Source organism: Lissotriton vulgaris, chromosome 9, assembly GCF_964263255.1.
Source record: "Lissotriton vulgaris chromosome 9, aLisVul1.2, whole genome shotgun sequence".
Lineage (NCBI taxonomy): Eukaryota > Metazoa > Chordata > Amphibia > Caudata > Salamandridae > Lissotriton > Lissotriton vulgaris.
Window position 1 is genome coordinate 351,405,341 of NC_141697.1, and position 18,383 is coordinate 351,423,723.

An 18,383-nucleotide genomic window follows, 5' to 3' on the forward strand; every position below is an offset into this window, starting at 1 on the left:
AAGCTCCTTCTCTCAACCAGTGGCCAAAGCCTGGAATGACCTTCCCTGCACTTTAGGACCTCCTCATCACTATGTAAATTCAGGAAAGGACTCAAGACCTGGCTGTTTAACTGGACAGAGCAGCGCGAAACATCAAGTAACTCCGGTGCCTTGATACCATCATAGGTGATTTGCTGCACTTTATAAATGTTAATTTATTGAAGACAGGTGACCTCACCTGCAACAACCAGCTGATAGTAAGTGGCACTTGATGGTTGGAATTAAAGTGGAGGCAAGCAATTGGCCCTGTGGTTCAATTACACCACTGTGCCTGTGAATGCTGTCACCATTACAAGGAGACCTTTATCTCAAACATTATTTTCTCTAGTGACAAAACTGGGTTACTTATTATTCAACCTCTGAAGGATGTAGGATGTTTAATGGAGGAGTTTCTCACTGAGGGTGCAATTTCGATGCGGTTAGGAATGGCTCCGACCCTCGGTTGGAGCCATACTATCCGCATAGGACTTGCCCATTCAGATTATTTTCCAACTGAGCCATTCAATATGGGTTCGGTCGGAAAGGAATCCAACTCGGTTTTCCAGATGGCTTCCGAAGGGCTCGAAGAGCTCGTCCGCCATCTGGCAACCCTTCAGTACTCCCCTGGCCGGCTCTTTCCGGCATAGGGAGTACGATGGCAGTTTCCCACTGCCTTTCTGTGCCTGCCTTTCCAACATAGAAAAGCATTGGGAAGCTGTCTGTGGGGGCCCCCAGCAGAACCCCCATGGGTGCAAGGCTGCCAAATGGTGGCGTAGAGGGCACAGATGGTGCCCTCCTGTGAATCTCTGCACCCGGTGGCAGGCAGCTTGGAGTGCCTTCCACGGGTTGCAGGAATGAACTGCATCTCTGCACTTAACGATGCTAGCATGCATTCCATTTGGAATGCATGCTCCCATTGTTAAATATAGGATTGTGACTGAACAGTGGTCGGTTACATCCTACTTGCAGGTCTGGAACTGACAACAAGATGTCGTTCGGTTCCCGTTCCTGACCAATGTTGAATGGACTCCAGTCCACAATCGGAATCGCCCCTTGAGTATCTAGTCAGTTTGTTTCCATTCCAACCATTACTCAGGCATAAAAATATTCTGAATAGCACCAGGACCTATTAGATAGTATAACCATAATAATAATAAAGGCTAATTACGCACTTATATAGCGCACAACTACCCGGAGGCATCTCGGCGCTTGTACGAATACCGCCGAGGAACCCTTCCTGGCATTTCCCTGTGAGGAGCCCACTCCTGGGCAACCCCAAGGTGAAGGCAGGCATCCTCAGCATTGTTCGGGACATTGTAGAGATTAAGCAAGCTATTGCCCAGAGGTGCAGAGTGGGGCTCATGATCAGAATAGGCACCAAGGCGAGAATTATCAGGTACGAGGAAATTGAGCTCGAGACCCACCGGGGCGGGAATCGAACCCTGGTCCCGGCCACACTACTGCATCAGGGTATGGCGCTCTAACCATTGAGCCACACTTCTCTACGACCATGCACTGATGCAAAAAACTTGGCACAACCAAATATTGATGCTGCTCTTCACAGTATCCTCCCCCACAGGGTCAATTTGAAAAATCTAAGAAAACCATATGACAATTTACTTTTTGACACAACTTGTTATATCTGGCTGGCAAGAGTCCACCCTCCTGAAACAAGCTTGTAGGAGAGTAGGGTATGCTATCCTATGGTCACCCCAAATTTTTGCTTTTTGCTTCACTGGTTTATGACTTAATGTGGCTGTGGGCCTGCTAATCAGACCCACAGCCCGCTGTTCTCTCTTTAAATTACAGCCAATGCACCCTAGGTGCATTATAAATTGGAACTGGTTCACCTTATTGGCCCCTGTAACAGTGTACCCTAGGTACCCAGGGCGTAGGTGTTTCCAAGGCCTACCAGGGGCTGCAGCATGTATTGTGCCACCCCTGGCCTGGCCTCCATATTTGACACAACTGGCTGATCACTCAGTTGGGGTAAGTTGGTGTAATCACCTCTTACTTAGATTCTATGTTTCCAACCAATCCTCAGTATTTTTTAGAAAAGCATATGTGAAGCAGGCTCTAATGCTGAGACACCTGTCATGCGCACTTGTAAGGCTTTTTACAAGTTGGGTCCGGCATCTGTTACCCATGCAACAAGGATAAATTAACATACTTTATCAATCCACATGATCATCGTAGCCACATGATAAACTACATTGCTAACATCAAAACCACACTCTGCATACACTAAATAACTCTTGCATGCTTTAAACTGTATTAGGTATCCTCAAAACAATTTCTTAGAATAAGGCGGAAGAAAAATTGAAGGGCAATCCAAAATAATTACCACAAATATCCCACAGTGCTATACCTTCCAGAGCATCATAAGAGGAACGAATTTCTTGACATTCAGCAACTACATTTCAGTTTACTGGCTAGGAATTAAGAAATGATGCCCTAATCACGGTGCCGGTCGGACGAGCATCGATCGGCATCGTTGCGGTAAAGGGACTGGCCGACCACTGTTTAGGCTGTTGAAACATGCCTTTTGGCATTAAAGGCTTGTGCTGCAGCCCGGAAAAGGCTGCAGCACAATCCCCAATGTCAAAAGGCATGCTTTTAAACATCCCTGCACCCTGTGGCAGGCACCTCACGGTGTCTGCCACATTGGGCATTCTATGTTTGTTTGGGGACCTGTAGTGCCCCACTGGCCTAATAGCAGAGGCCGTGGAGTGATGGGGGCCCTGCTAGGGGCCCCCATAGTCCCTTCCTGATAACCTTCCAATGGCGGTCCTCAGGGCCGGACTGTGAACAGAAACCGGCCCTGGCAACCTGCTCGGCTGACCCCCCCTCCCCTCCGTGGGGTGGTGGGGGGGGCAGCCAAGCAGTTTGTGAGGGCCGGTTTCGGACGATTTTCTTACAGGAGGTCGATATTGCTGACCCCCGGTAACAAAAACGGCCCCCTGAGGCCCAAAGCGCGCCTTGGGCTTGATTTATCTGTGTATGTATATGTTTCTTTATTTTTGTAGCGCGGGGCTCCACTTGCCAGAGCCGTAGCCAGGTGAGGCGTATAGCGTACCTCCTACCACTAAGGTAAGCTGGGGTTGTTCTGGGAGTGGAAACTAATGTTCACTCAATGGGGATATGTAGCACACCTACCCATATTGTGCTCTGAAAAAGAAACATGGTCTTGAGCCTTAAATTTTCTCTATCTAATATTATGTTATGCCTGTCTGTCATTTTCTTTTTTAGCAAGGAGGACTTGAACCAGTCAAGGGGACATCCGGTTCATTTGCAGTAACGTAATGTAACAATTTTTTCATATTATTGCATCCAAACACACCTCCACTTTTAATCTTTTGGGGGCACAAGTAGTAGCAAGATAACGGTCCTGAAGAATGCAGCCGGGCACCCAGGCGGGTCCATAGTCTGCAGAAACATGTTGAACTCATAAGATCATTAATAGTAGACATTTGTTTTTCTACTATATCATTGCACACTTTTTTAGCTTTGGAACATTAGGAGATACTCAATAAAGTTATTTCTCTCCTTTTTCTCCAATTTTATATCCCTTCACGTTTCACACCACTACTATCATCATTTATATGCACTGCTTTTTATTCAGTTTTCACGGTTAACAGCCTTATACCTAACAACACACTAGGGCAACCGCTATTTTCAACATCAAGTGGTTGTAGGATCACTCTCCTTGGTGTGAGGAGTCCCATATGATGAACAGGGCGGAACCGATCGAAAACTGATGGGTACCTTCACAAATGTGGAGATATCCTTGGGCACTTGATTGATTTTTCTTTTGTGCATTATTGTCTTTCTTTGACAGTCAGGCCTAATTTAATAGTTTTTGCTTTTCTCAGACCTACAATCACTTTTTTGTGTATTTACAGCCCAAAACCGGCCCCCACCCTAGCGGCCCACCGGGGAAACGCCCAGTGCCCGCTATGGCCAGTCCAGCCCTGGCGGTCCTTGAGCTCATCAGATCCGCAGCGATTAGTCGGTCACCCAAGCGGTTGGACTGACCGCATTGCAATGCCGTGGTTTGACCGCTGCTTTAGATGTCGGTTTGACCATTACCGACGTGCCGTGGGTGTTGGTCCCAGCGACATCCTAATAAGCCCCTTTGTAACATGGGAAAAATGCATTCTGGATCAACTGCTTACAAATGCCTAGATCTGGTCTATGCAAAGAAAGTGAGCTTCAGAATATCTAGGGAATCACACTTTTGAAGCTGTGTACACAATATACCAACATAAGCATAATCCTTAAGATTTAGGGGCTTGATATATCATTTTGAGCTAACAAAACAGTTGCTGCTTTTTCACAGAGACCAGTTTGCAACCTGATAATACTATTGAATTATTTCTAATATATGAATGCATCACAGCACAAAAATAATCGTTCAATGGCACTCGCAGAATTATGATCTGTTTGGAAATCTTTATCAAAGGGCTCGGAGATTAGAGAAGGAGCCTAACCCCCAGATTCATCATGCTCCTCTTTTGCGAATCCTTAATAGCGATTATTAAGGAATCGCTATTAAAGACTCGCAAAATGGGATGCATGTAGAAATCGCAAAATTTATAGCGATTTCTACATCTTCCTTATTTGCGATTAGCTAATTGCTAATCGCAAATAAGGAATAACTCCCCATTCATTCCTATGGGCCTAAAGGCCCATAGGAATGAATGGGAAGACATATCAACATGCGAATCGCTATTAGCGATTCGCATGTTGAGTTTGCGATTTCAAGGGTGCAGGGGTGTCCAAAGGACACTCTGTTGCACCCCTGAAATGATATTGGATGCTGGTGTTACGCACACACATGTCCCAAGGACATGTGTGTGTGTAACATACAACTTAAAAAAATGCACTTAAGTGCATTTTTCTAAGTTTCCGCTATTTACCACGAGGTTTGATTTCGCGGTAAATAGCGGCCCAAAATTGCGAATTCGCAATTTTTAAATGTTTCATGAATTGCATTTAAGGAATCTCAAATAGAGATTCCTTAAATGCAATTCCTCGCAAATTTGTGAATTCTATAATAGCGATTTTTGCATTTGGGATGATGAATCCCAAATGCAAAAATTGCGCTCGCAAAGGGCCAGATTCTCAGAATCTGGCCCTTTGTGAGCCGAATTTCAGTTGATGAATCTACCTGTGTGAGGGGCTCATTTGAGAAATAAACATGTCATGAATGGTTTGCAACATAATTGCATTTGCAAATAATGATACATGTATATGTGATTTGTAAGCAGGGATGAACTCCACTGTCACGCCATTCATGTTTCCGATGTGCATTTTGCAACTTAGTGTTTCGACATTGCAAATCCTGTGATTTCAAGAATTGCAGGCTTCACAACTGCAAAATCCATTGGTAAATGAGGCCCTAAAAAGTAAAAACGTGATGCATAAATTGTAAGTGGACTGTGGTTGGATGTAACTCTGTGTTGACCAAAATGCTACACTAATGTTCTTCATATGGCACTGCCCCAAAAAGAGGGCCGTAGACTCACGCAGAGACAGTAAAAAAGTGATGTTTTCAGAATAATGATACACTTGCTAGGGACTGGCTTCTGACTGAGGTCCAGAGAGGACTTTTTGACATAGGTACTCACCATCAATGATGCTCATTTCTCACTGCACGCTTACAGGTCTTGAAGGAGAATTTTTCAGGAGGGAGACCTTCAAATCGTCTGCAACCCTGTAATTTCGAGGGGACAATTTGACGTGAGATGCAAGATGAATTATCTTCATAAGATGAAGTCCAATCCATCAATGAAACCGAGAAATAGCTGGACACCCACTGGGCGGGACAAACCAGAGTCTGTGGAATAGGTAAGACAGGTCCTTCTGATCAACATGTTATCAAGGGAGGTCAGAAATGTAGAAACACTTTGTCCCAAAAATAAGATAAAGAAATACTGGAGTATGACCGTTCACTGAGTATCTAACGCGAGGCCTCCAAGTTACAATCTTACCTCAAGATGGGGTATAATGGTCATGGACAGGGTATCTGTCCACATAAGAGAAGGGTCGAGCTGTGAAAATCTGAAAGCGTGTGCAACCAAGGATCATAAACAATGTGTTTGTTTTCACAATGCAATACATCGATTTTAACGTCGAGCACATTCGTTTCTAACACATAATGTAATGAGCTGAATAGTACGTGCCTGAACTACAATACCACGGTCTTGGTTATTCGCATCCGTGCCTCCTCGCGCGTTTATTGTATGCACCAGGCGAAAGAACATAATTAAACAATTATTTCCTTCGGAACAAATGAAGTGTAACAACAGGCCAGGTTTGTTCATTTAATAGGGAGACTAATATCATTATGTTCCTATTATTAACAAGGCCAGCCTGTGACTAGCTCCAGCAGCTCATTTATTTGAAGCTCTTTGACAATTTCCAGCTTGCAGTTGTTATGGTAAATTGATTGTGTTGAAGCAGCGTCCCTCCAGCTGAGCCCCTGAAGCGCTATAAAAATGTCACGTTTTCAAGCAGGGCAGTTTTTAAATGCCACTGCCTTGAATTTGAGGCCATCGCTGCAGGAGGGGCAACCAGTGATGAGATATGTGACTGCGATTCATCAGCACCAATGAGCAACACGGGGGATATCAAGTGAGGATGGAAGGCAAATGGGTTCATGGCCAGGAGACCATGCATGCTGCATCCGGGATTCCAATTTAAATTAGCAAATGATTGCATTGTGGGAGTTGTAGTCTTGCTTCACTTAATTTCCTTTTGACTAGAGCCAGGCATAGAAGATCCACATTTAAAATCTCTAATATGAACCTGGGATTTTCCAGACAAAGGTGAACTAGTATGGATGTGATGTGTGTGAGGGTATTTCCTACTGTATTGTAAAGCAACACCCCACTACTTTGGGCTCCCAACCTCACACCTTTTGGGCTGTAAAGGAAAAAATGTACAGGATTATATTCTTTTCTAAGAGGAACTCCTTTTTAATTTCAAATTGGGACAGTTGATAATGCTGCTTGTTTCCGCTCTTTTGAAGGCCTGATCAAGAGGAGACTTTGCCGTACATACTTATAAAACCACTTCTAACGCTTTACAGCAACATGCATTTCTTTCCTCCCATTTGCGCAAAGCATTCCTCTTTTTGATACAGAGTTGATTGTTCGAGTTGGTAATCTTGGCCCTTAATTCAGACTGCATCCCGCCTATTTAATGTAATCACAATTAATCAGCGACGGCTCGTCCGCTATGGCAGAGAAGCATCGCCCCCCCATCAGCCTCAAAACTTTAAAAATAAAACGATAACAAAAGTGTTAACATTTTATTTTTCTTACAATAGCTGAGGCTTGTGGACGGGGCCTTCATGGAGGGGGACTGCTGGGCAGGGCACTGTTGCCTGTGAGCATGACGGTGATGGCGCGCAGGATTACCAGCTCAATGAATCATATTCACCTGGGCCCATTGAAGAACCGGGTCTTAAACCCAGCAGCGCTAGGGGAACGCCCAAAGTCTTTGGATTCACATGTCTTGGTATACAGAGACACGGAATACTTCTGGGTGGCGTCAAATCAATCAATCAATCAATCATGGCATTTATATCGCGCACTACTCACCCGGAAGGGTCTCAAGGCGTGTGGGGAGGGGAGTCTGCTACTGCTCGAACAGCCAGGTCTTGAGCTGTTTCCTGAAGGCGAGGTGGTCCTGGGTCAGCCGCAGGTGGACGGGCAGGGAGTTCCATGTCTTAGCCGCTAGGTAGGAGAAGGATCTTCCTCCGGCGGTGGCTCTCTGGATGCGAGGCACGACGGCGAGGGCGAGGTTCGCCGATCGCAGCTGGCGGGTGGGCGTGTAGAAGGTCAGGCGGTCGTTGAGGTACCTAGGGCCCAGGTCGTGGAGGGATTTGTGTGCGTGGGTGAGGAGTCTGAACGTGATCCTCTTGTTGACAGGGAGCCAGTGTAGGTCTCTCAGGTGGCTCGAGATGTGGCTGCGTCGGGGGACGTCCAGGATGAGTCGGGCGGAGGCGTTCTGGATGCGCTGGAGTCTCTTCTGAAGCTTGGCTGTTGTTCCGGCGTAGAGGGTGTTTCCATAGTCCAGTCTGCTGGTGATGAGGGCCTGGGTGACCGTCCAGGCAAAAATACTTATAATCGCCAGGGAAGGGAGTCACACTTAGACTACATTCTGGTCCAACTACCGAGGTGGCGATTAATACAGGATTTTAGGGTCATTGATAGGATGGACAGTGACCACAATGCACTCGAGTTAGACCTCGCCCACCCAGCACCGCAGGGTCTAGTGACCCATGAGGTAGGGAACCATCCCCCGCTCCTTATAGACAACACCAGGAGAAGAATTAGGTGGGAGCATATGGTCACAAACAAGGACAAAATCCCACTGCTTTATGCAGAGATTATTCCCATTCTGGAAACTGTTGCGGCCCTTGATAGTGTGGCAAACCAAATAGATATCAGGAGTAAACTGCTTGATGCCCATAAAGAACTTATAAAAGTGGTGGCACCCCATCTGACACGTAAAATACAAAAGCCAAGTGTGAGGCCCCTAGGCAAAACACAATGGTATAACTCAGCCTGTAGACGAGCCAAAGCAGAACTCCTTGGAGTCATTAAGGAGGGCATAGGAGGGGAACGTCTCAAGCAATGTAGACAAGCCTATAAGAAGCTTCTCACACAAGCCAAAATAGAATGGGAGGAAAATCAGTGGGAAGAGCTCACAAAGGCCCTAGCAGTACAAGATCAACGACTGTTCTGGAGAATGGTGAATGGGGGATCAGTGAGTCTTCACTCGGCAGTGGAACCTAACATAGCGCCGGGAGTGTGGCAGGCACACTTCGAGACGCTATATAGCGCTGAGCCTGGAGAAATTCCGGTGATAATTGAACCAGGGAGACAGGGCTTGCAGGCGGACCAAATAACACTGAGTGAGGTAACAGCTGCTATTTCAGGCCTGGCTCCGGGGAAGGCGCCTGGGCTAGATGGGCTTCCGGGAGACCTGTACAAGCAGGAGTCCACCGTCTGGGCGCCCTACCTCGCAGCCCTTTTTAATGGTGTCCTTGGTGGGATGGAAATCCCCAGTACTTGGCTGGGGGCAGAGGTGGTCCCGATTTTTAAAAAAGGATCCCCCCTGCTCCCAGCCAACTACAGACCGATCAGCCTGATAGATGTAGCACAGAAGCTGTTCGGTAGGGTCCTCCTGAACAGGCTCCAGGAATGGATTGAGGAGGTGGGAGCCCTCAGTCCATACCAGGCAGGTTTTAGGAAAGGGGTATCAACTGTGGACCAGGTCTTCAGACTAAATCTGATCTACTGGAGGACAGTAAGGTTTGAAGGCGGTAGTCTGTACACGATTTTCGTGGACCTTAAAGCCGCCTTTGACCTTGTGCCTAGGGGTAAACTATGGGTCATCTTAGCAGGGATGGGTGTCCCACCAGATATCTTACTGACCCTGCAGAGGCTGCATCATAATAATTATGCCCAGGTGAGGTGTGGGAGGTCGGGGGAGCTGACTGATAGATTCCCCGTGGGCAGAGGGGTGAGACAGGGTTGTGTGCTGGCGCCGACCCTGTTTTGCCTCTTTGTTAACGGGGTAATCGCCCATCTAAACGCCACCGACTACACAGATGCCCCCAAATTGAATGGCAACAGTGTACCCGCAATAATGTTCGCGGACGATACACTGTTGGTATCCAAAACATCCATGGGCATTCAAAAGATACTTGATGCTTTTGTGGCCTTCTGCCAGGATAGAGGGTTGGAAATCAATGCCTCAAAAACCAAATATATGGTATTGAACCCAAACACTAAACAGCGCCCAAACCCCCTACTGGGAGTAGTACGACTGGAAAGAGTAGCCACGTTCGAATATCTTGGCGTGACACTCAACGAAAATATGACCTGGGAGAGCCACCAAACTAGGGCTAACCTTAAGTTAATACAAACTTCCGGGGGTATCTCGCGAATGATGACCGGTTCGACCTACCGCCCATTGGGGGCCCTAATTCAGATATATAAGGCACAGGCAAGGGGGGCTATTTTGTATGGGGCTGAACTGTGGGGGCACATTCCATGTCGGAATTTGTCACATACAGAAAACAGGTTTTTAAGGCAAATTACCGCACTTCCCCCTAGCACTCCCCTTCTCCCCCTGAGGCTTGATTTTGGGCTACGGCCACTTGCTGACGAGATAAGCCTAAGACCCATTGCCTTCTGGCGCAGGCTATGGAGCAGCGACAATCTCGCCGATTATAGGGCGGAACTGGTCGAATTATTAAAACATCCTAAGGTGCTCAGTATCCCCTGGGTCCAAAATATCCAGTCAGTTTGCACAGATATGGGGCTCCCTGAACTGTGGACTGAACCAGCAGATACAGCACCAGGAATCTCCAGGAGAGCACTGGCGAAGCTGTATCACGAACACAAAAGGGTAAGGGCTATAGCCACCCAGATGGAGGGGTCCCTCTCCTCTATATTCCTGCAAACCAAGGATCATTATACATTTGAGAAAGCTCTGGACCCTGTTTACCCCATACTCTCTAGAAAGTTATTCCTCCAGTGGAGATACAGCACACTCCCATTACGGTCTTTTTGCAGTACCTGGTCAAAAGTCCCTTCTACCAAGTTCTGTCCTCTTTGTGCTGACAAAGAGGAGAACGATTTGCATGTGATCTTTTTCTGCCCAGCATACAAGGCAGCAAGAAAGTACTGGCTGCTGCCCTTGATCAAGAATTTGGGTGGCAGGGAATATGGACCGATGTATAGGATTTTGAAAAGTGATGCTTCCGGCCCAATTGTCTTTGCACTTTCCAAATTCTTTACAAATGTTTGGCACACGCGCAGTCGTCTTTTAAAAATTGCTGGGTAGATCGTAGAATTGCTTACTTTTTAATAATCACCTGCATTGTCTGGTTATGGTTTTAATTGCATGCACTGATGTTTTATATGACTGTGTTGGAACTTATGTGATTTTATTGTACATGTATCTTTTATGACCAAACGGTCGAAATAAAGATTTCTAAAGTAAAGTAAGTAAAACCACTTCTAACGCTTTACAGCAACATGCATTTCTTTCCTCCCATTTGCGCAAAGCATTCCTCTTTTTGATACAGAGTTGATTGTTCGAGTTGGTAATCTTGGCCCTTAATTCAGACTGCATCCCGCCTATTTAATGTAATCACAATTAATCAGCGACGGCTCGTCCGCTATGGCAGAGAAGCATCGCCCCCCCATCAGCCTCAAAACTTTAAAAATAAAACGATAACAAAAGTGTTAACATTTTATTTTTCTTACAATAGCTGAGGCTTGTGGACGGGGCCTTCATGGAGGGGGACTGCTGGGCAGGGCACTGTTGCCTGTGAGCATGACGGTGATGGCGCGCAGGATTACCAGCTCAATGAATCATATTCACCTGGGCCCATTGAAGAACCGGGTCTTAAACCCAGCAGCGCTAGGGGAACGCCCAAAGTCTTTGGATTCACATGTCTTGGTATACAGAGACACGGAATACTTCTGGGTGGCGTCAAATCAATCAATCAATCAATCATGGCATTTATATCGCGCACTACTCACCCGGAAGGGTCTCAAGGCGTGTGGGGAGGGGAGTCTGCTACTGCTCGAACAGCCAGGTCTTGAGCTGTTTCCTGAAGGCGAGGTGGTCCTGGGTCAGCCGCAGGTGGACGGGCAGGGAGTTCCATGTCTTAGCCGCTAGGTAGGAGAAGGATCTTCCTCCGGCGGTGGCTCTCTGGATGCGAGGCACGACGGCGAGGGCGAGGTTCGCCGATCGCAGCTGGCGGGTGGGCGTGTAGAAGGTCAGGCGGTCGTTGAGGTACCTAGGGCCCAGGTCGTGGAGGGATTTGTGTGCGTGGGTGAGGAGTCTGAACGTGATCCTCTTGTTGACAGGGAGCCAGTGTAGGTCTCTCAGGTGGCTCGAGATGTGGCTGCGTCGGGGGACGTCCAGGATGAGTCGGGCGGAGGCGTTCTGGATGCGCTGGAGTCTCTTCTGAAGCTTGGCTGTTGTTCCGGCGTAGAGGGTGTTTCCATAGTCCAGTCTGCTGGTGATGAGGGCCTGGGTGACCGTCTTCCTTGTCTCGGTCGGAATCCATTGGAAGATCTTATGGAGCATGCGGAGTGTGTGGAAGCAAGATGAGGAGACGGCGTTGACTTGTCTGGTCATCGATAGGGAGGAGTCCAGGATGATGCCCAAGTTGCGTGCGTGGTCTGTTGGCTTGGGTGCGGCGCCTAGGGCTGGGGGCCACCAGGAGTCGTCCCATGCGGAGGGCGATGGTCCCAGGATGAGGACTTCTGTCTTGTCCGTGTTCAACTTTAGGCGGCTGTTGTTCATCCATTCGGCGACGTCTTTCATCCCTTTGTGGAGGCTCGCTTTGGCGGTGTCGGGGTCTTTGGTGAGGGAGAGGATCAGCTGGGTGTCATCGGCGTAGGAAATGATGTTCAGGTTGTGATTGCGAGCGATGGCAGCTAGTGGTTTCATGTAGATGTTGAAGAGAGTGGGGCTGAGCGATGCTCCTTGCGGGACGCCGCAGATGACTTCGGTGGCCTCCGAGCGGAACGGCGGGAGGCGTACTCTCTGTGTTCTTCCGGACAGGTATGAGGTGATCCATTCCAGGGCCTTCCCTTGGATGCCGGTGTCGTTGAGTCGTTGGACTAGGGTGCGGTGGCAAACAGTATCGAATGCAGCGGAGAGGTCTAGGAGGATGAGTGCCGCTGTTTCACCGTTGTCGAGCAGGGCTCGGATGTCGTCAGTGGCTGCGATGAGGGCGGTCTCCGTGCTGTGATTGGCTCTGAATCCGGACTGCGATGGGTCGAGGGATCCGTTCGTCTCGAGGAAGGCGGCCAGTTGCTTGTTGACGACCTTTTCGATGACCTTGGCCGGGAAGGGAAGGAGCGAGATGGGGCGGAAGTTCTTGAGGTCGGTCGGGTCTGCTGTTGGTTTCTTCAGTAGTGCGCTGAGCTCGGCGTGATTCCAGCTCTCAGGGAAGGTGGCTGTGTTGAAGGAGGTGTTGTTGATGTCTCGGAGATGGGGTGCGATGGTGGGGGCCGCTTTGTTGAAGATGTGGTGGGGGCACAGGTCGGTCGGCGATCCGGAGTGGATGGTGTTCATCATGCTTGTCGTGTCTTCGGGGGTCACCTCGGTCCATGTCTGGAGGATGGCGGCTGGGTGCGTAGGTTCGATCGATGGGTGCGGGGGTTGAGCGCCGAAACTGTTGTGGATGTCGGAGATCTTGCGGTGGAAGTACGAGGCGAGGGAGTCGCAGAGGTCCTGTGAGGGGGTGATGTCGTTGTTGCCGGTGCTGGGGTTGGAGAATTCCTTGACGATGTTGAAGAGCTCCTTGCTGTCATGGGCGTTCTTGTCCAGTCGTTCCTTCTGAGATTTCTTCTTTGTGGTGCGGATGAGCTGGTGATGTCGGCGGGTGGGGAGTTTGAGGGCGGTCATGTTGTCGGTGGTCTTGTCGAGGAGCCAGGTCTTCTTGAGGGTGCGGCAGGCCTTCTTGAAGTCCTTGAGTTCGTCGGTGAACCAGGGAGCCTTCTTGCTTCTGGGCCTGGTGAGTGGGTCCTTCAGTGGGGCGAGGTCGTCAGCACTTGTGGTCAGCCACTGCGTGAGGTTGCAGGCTGCTGTGTTAGGGTCCGTTGTCCTGACGGGTGGGTTCTGGCTGAGGGAGGTGGCGAGCTGGTCGGCGGTGATCTTGCTGCAGTTCCTGTGGGGAACCTGCTTCGGGTGGTGGTGGACCGTGTTCTTTGAGAAGCTGAAATGGACGCAGCTGTGGTCGGTCCAGTTGAGTCCGGTGGAGTGACTGAAGGAGACGTGCTTGCTGGAGGAGAAGATAGGATCGAGCGTGTGCCGGCGTAGTGGGTGGGGGTGTTGACCAGCTGCTTGAGTCCGAGGTTGGCGAGGTTGTCCAGCAGGGTGGTGGTGTTGCGGTCGTTGTTGTTCTCCAGGTGGAAGTTGAGGTCTCCGAGGAGGATGTAGTCGGTGGAGGGGAGGGCGTGTGGGCTGATGAAGTCCGTGATGTCATCGCAGAACTGTGCACGCTGTCCCGGGGGTCTGTAGATGAGGGTGCCTCTGAGGATCGTCTTGGGGTCGGTGTGGATCTGGAAGTGGAGGTATTCGGCGGTGCTGAATGTGATGATGGAGTCAGTCGAGATGCAAATGATGCTCTTGTGTACGATGGCGATGCCTCCTCCGGTCTGGTTGATGCGGTCCCTCCTGATGATCTTGTAGCCGTCCGGGATGGCTATGGCGATGTCGGGGGCTGAGGAGGCGTTCATCCAGGTTTCCGTGAGGAAGGCGACGTCTAGAGATGCGGTGTCGAGGAGGTTCCAGAGTTCCACGGCGTGGCGGTGGATGGAGCGGGTGTTGAGCATGATGCACTTGAGGTGGTTGTTTCTTCCAGTCTTGGCAGGTGCGGTGCAGGTTCGGTGGCAGGAGAAGTTGCAGGATCGGCAGACGAAGGGTCCATGGGTGCGTCGCGGGGATGCTCAGTAGCATCCGGGGGCTCGGGCGGTGTTGAGTGCGATGAGTGTGGCGAAGTTGTAGGTCCTGCGGGGGGCTGGCGGGCACGGGGGCCAGGGGTCTGGCGCTGGGCGCGGTCCAGGCGCGGACGGGCGCAGACGGGCTTACCTTTGGCGCACCTTCGGCGCTCAAACGGCGCTCCCGCTGCGCGCGTCCGACCAAATGTATTAGCTGCAGCTGGTAACAGTGATCCTAGAAGTACATCACGGTGTAAATTCTCAGGAGACTGCTCAATTTTTGTAAGGCGAGACATCTCTTTTTATGCACATTATTCTCATTTCAAATGCACACCCACTGCACAGAATTCTAGCCAATAAGGTACATTTTCAAACAAAGTATCACATGACAGAAAACTCAGTTTGCAATAACCCAACCCAAAGATAATTATTAGGAATGTTCCAAATTCAATCTCCACAAGCTGAACAAACCCATATTTGAAAGCACAATGCATGTAATGAAGAAACATAGAAAGGAAACAGTAACAGATAACGTGCAAGATAAGGCATGTGTAAAGAAACTAAAAGTTAACGATGTCCTGAACATTGATTGGCAATCTCAGACAACGATCAACCAGGGAAATTTGCTTAGCAGGGTCAGTTTCAGGTGAAGGGGTCAGGTCCTTACAGTTCACCTTAGAGTCAAGAAGAACCTAGTTAATGTATACCGGTACGAAAAGGCCAGGCCGCTTTATTCGTTCGACCACATTCATAGGCCTACGTGATGGCAACACAAAATGGAGGCATGAACAAAATGGAACCTATATTCGAGACAAAGTCTCTGAATACGTAATGAACTCGCTAGTTACCGTGACAAATTCACTCCATATTAGCCGAACTTACTAAATACGGTACGACATCACCAAAATCGTTACGGAACCATAACCTCACGGGACAAGATAGGATTTACAGAACCTCACCATAAACATTCCCACCTTTGAACCGGTAATCCTGTTTGCTATTTTCCTAACCATCCGAATTTTATTTTTCAGGACTTATACCTATAAACCGTGACTTACCAATCTTTGTCACCTATGCTAAAAGTCCTACGGATCAAAAGGGTGTTAGCATAATAAGTAGTTTTTAACAATTTTACCTTTCGTGTAATAACCACAGACTCAGAAGAAGTTTTAAACACTTTATCTATGCAAGTTTTGATGAGACTTTGTCCAAATTACACTGACCATACATTTCACAAGTAAGAATATGACTAATAGGACACAAAGTTTGCAAGAAATCACAGTAACACCTTTATACATTGGTACCTGGGAAGGGTAAAAAAGGGAAAAAGCACAAGGACATACCACATGGATTATGTTTACCTAGAATGGTGCAAGAACCAATCCTGGACACGGGATGGGGCAAAAACAGGGCTCCTGACTAATCAGATGCCCACGGGACAGGACAGGTGCAGATCAGGACAGGTAACCTCCACTAGTGCAACACCTGCATCACACCCCTCTCTAAGCCAAATTAGGTACCCCGACTGGGTAATCGATAAATCTCCCTCAGCAACACCTCGATTTTTCTGACAGAGTGCTCCGCCAGCACCTCTGCTCTCGATCTCCTATAGCATACGTTGGGTCAGTGACAGGTCAGCTACTCGGACAAGTCGGACAATTTCTCTAACTAAGCTCACCTTAGTTATACTATTTCCAGGGCAATGTACCACCCCTAAATGTTGCAAATCTATGTGTTCTCCTTCAATGATTGGTCAGAAAGACGAGGAAAGGTCATCACACCATACTAAGATGAAGTAATTTCTTATTCAATGTAATGGATCAATGTTCCCGCCCATAATTTATTTTCTCCCATTTTTATTCCACCCAGCAATATTATTTCATTTTAATATACAATGTTTAATAAACTAGCAATTCTTCTTCCTTTCCCAGGTTCGTAGGTTGTGGTTCCCATGCCCGGTGCCGGAAAGACACTTCACCGGCATCAGTTCAATGCCATTGCTTGAAGTCTCTCAAAGTTCTTGGCACAGGCACAGTACAGATTCAATATGGCTGATCATGTCACCCTTCCGGCCCAAATACGAGCTAGTAACAAAGTCAAAGAAAAACATATTAGAATACAAAAATAAATTAATGCACTGTATACCACTTATCTCTACTCTAGCCCCATTACTTTATTTATACTATAGCATTAATAGTTAAGCAGAACGAACAATGTTTAGTACAAGCAGCAGCATGTGCGTTATTGTGAGTAAGTACAAAGCAACCATCTTGGCACTAGTGTGCAGAAGCAAGAAATTCCCACCAAAGCAGAGATACGTCACACCACGTAGATGTGGCGGATGCATGCGCAGTAAAGTTCCCACGTTCTCGGCTGCCATTGTAAGACAGTTGAGTTACTGTTAGTAAAAGCACATAGACAAGCTTACCCTAGATACTAAATATGTTGTGTAATGCAAATATTAGTGAACAAAACATGTTGATTAAATGATTACAAGTTATTTCGAGTGGACTGAGTCCAAGCAAGTTTCTATACATATTAAACCTTGCTCCATCAATGGTGTGGCCGGCTGTCTCAGGCGGCCAAACTGTCATGGGCTATTAAGCTCTCTCCAACCCCTGCTGCATTGCCGGGTTGGAGAGAGAAAGCACAGGATCCCAGTCTCAGTGGGAGCACAAATCCTTGGTGCTCAGGCCAATCCTGATGCTGCTTTCAGCATCATGAAAGCAGTATCAGGAATGGCCACAGGGGATTTTGGGAGCCTGTGCTGGTGAAGACGGAGCAGAAGAGCAGAGATGCAGCGATGTGCCAGGTAAGTTATCATTTTTTCTCTGTCTCCTTTGTTCCTCGTCCACCCCCCCCCACGCCCGCCCAGCCACCCTCCACTCTGCCGGGACACAAGCGGTTACTGATCAGCGTTCGAAGTACTTGCCTGATGTCAATTTTGAAACAAAGGACATTTCTTTTCAGTGCATTGTACATTACCTTTTCAGCTTCTGGGGAAAATTGGCCCAAATACTTACCCGCATACTTAGCCATACCTTGGTTAAAGTGCTGCTCTCACACTGGCGTCTCTAGAGGTGACTTTAGGGGAAGAGGGGGGCTCACAAGAGCCACAGATAAAACTGGCTAGCCCCCAACAATGGGTAATTATAAAATTGTGCACTTGCAGATATCTCTAGTCAGACTGCAGAGTCCCCTTATGGTAAAGTATTTGAAAATGAAAAACATTTATTAATCTTGAAAAAACATTATTAAACTGATTTTTAGATGAAAGATTAATTACATATAATAGTTTTAAAAACAATAGAACAAATTAAAAAATACTACAGCGATAGTAAGTTAATGTTGAATTAAATATTAAATTATTGGCAAAGTAATAAATTATGTAATTTTTTTTACTTTAAATTAAAAACTTTCAGCAAAAAATATTTTTGATAATGCATCGACAATTAAATACATAAAAAATAATGTGTTACTTTTTTCTGAAGAAATGTAATTATATTTTTATACAAATTATCATTACTTATTTTTTTTAATATTGCATTAAAATATTCTTCCATTATAATAAAAATATGTACTATTTTTATAAATTATTTTTAACATAAAAGTTTATGTATTCATATTTTTTAACTATTTGAAATATTGGTATTTAATTTAACATTATTTCCTGGGGGGTTTAATTTTAAGTCCCTAACTCCATTAATGTCTATGAGAGGGTTTTACAATATCAGTGGTAAGCCATGTGTGATGCTAGACTTGCACAAGCTCAGAGCTGGAGTACTTTAGTGCTGTTTAGTGTCCCTTATTGGCTGCACTAACTATAAATGTGCAGATTGTGAACAGATATAGGCTTACTCTTTGTTTGGTGGGTTGACG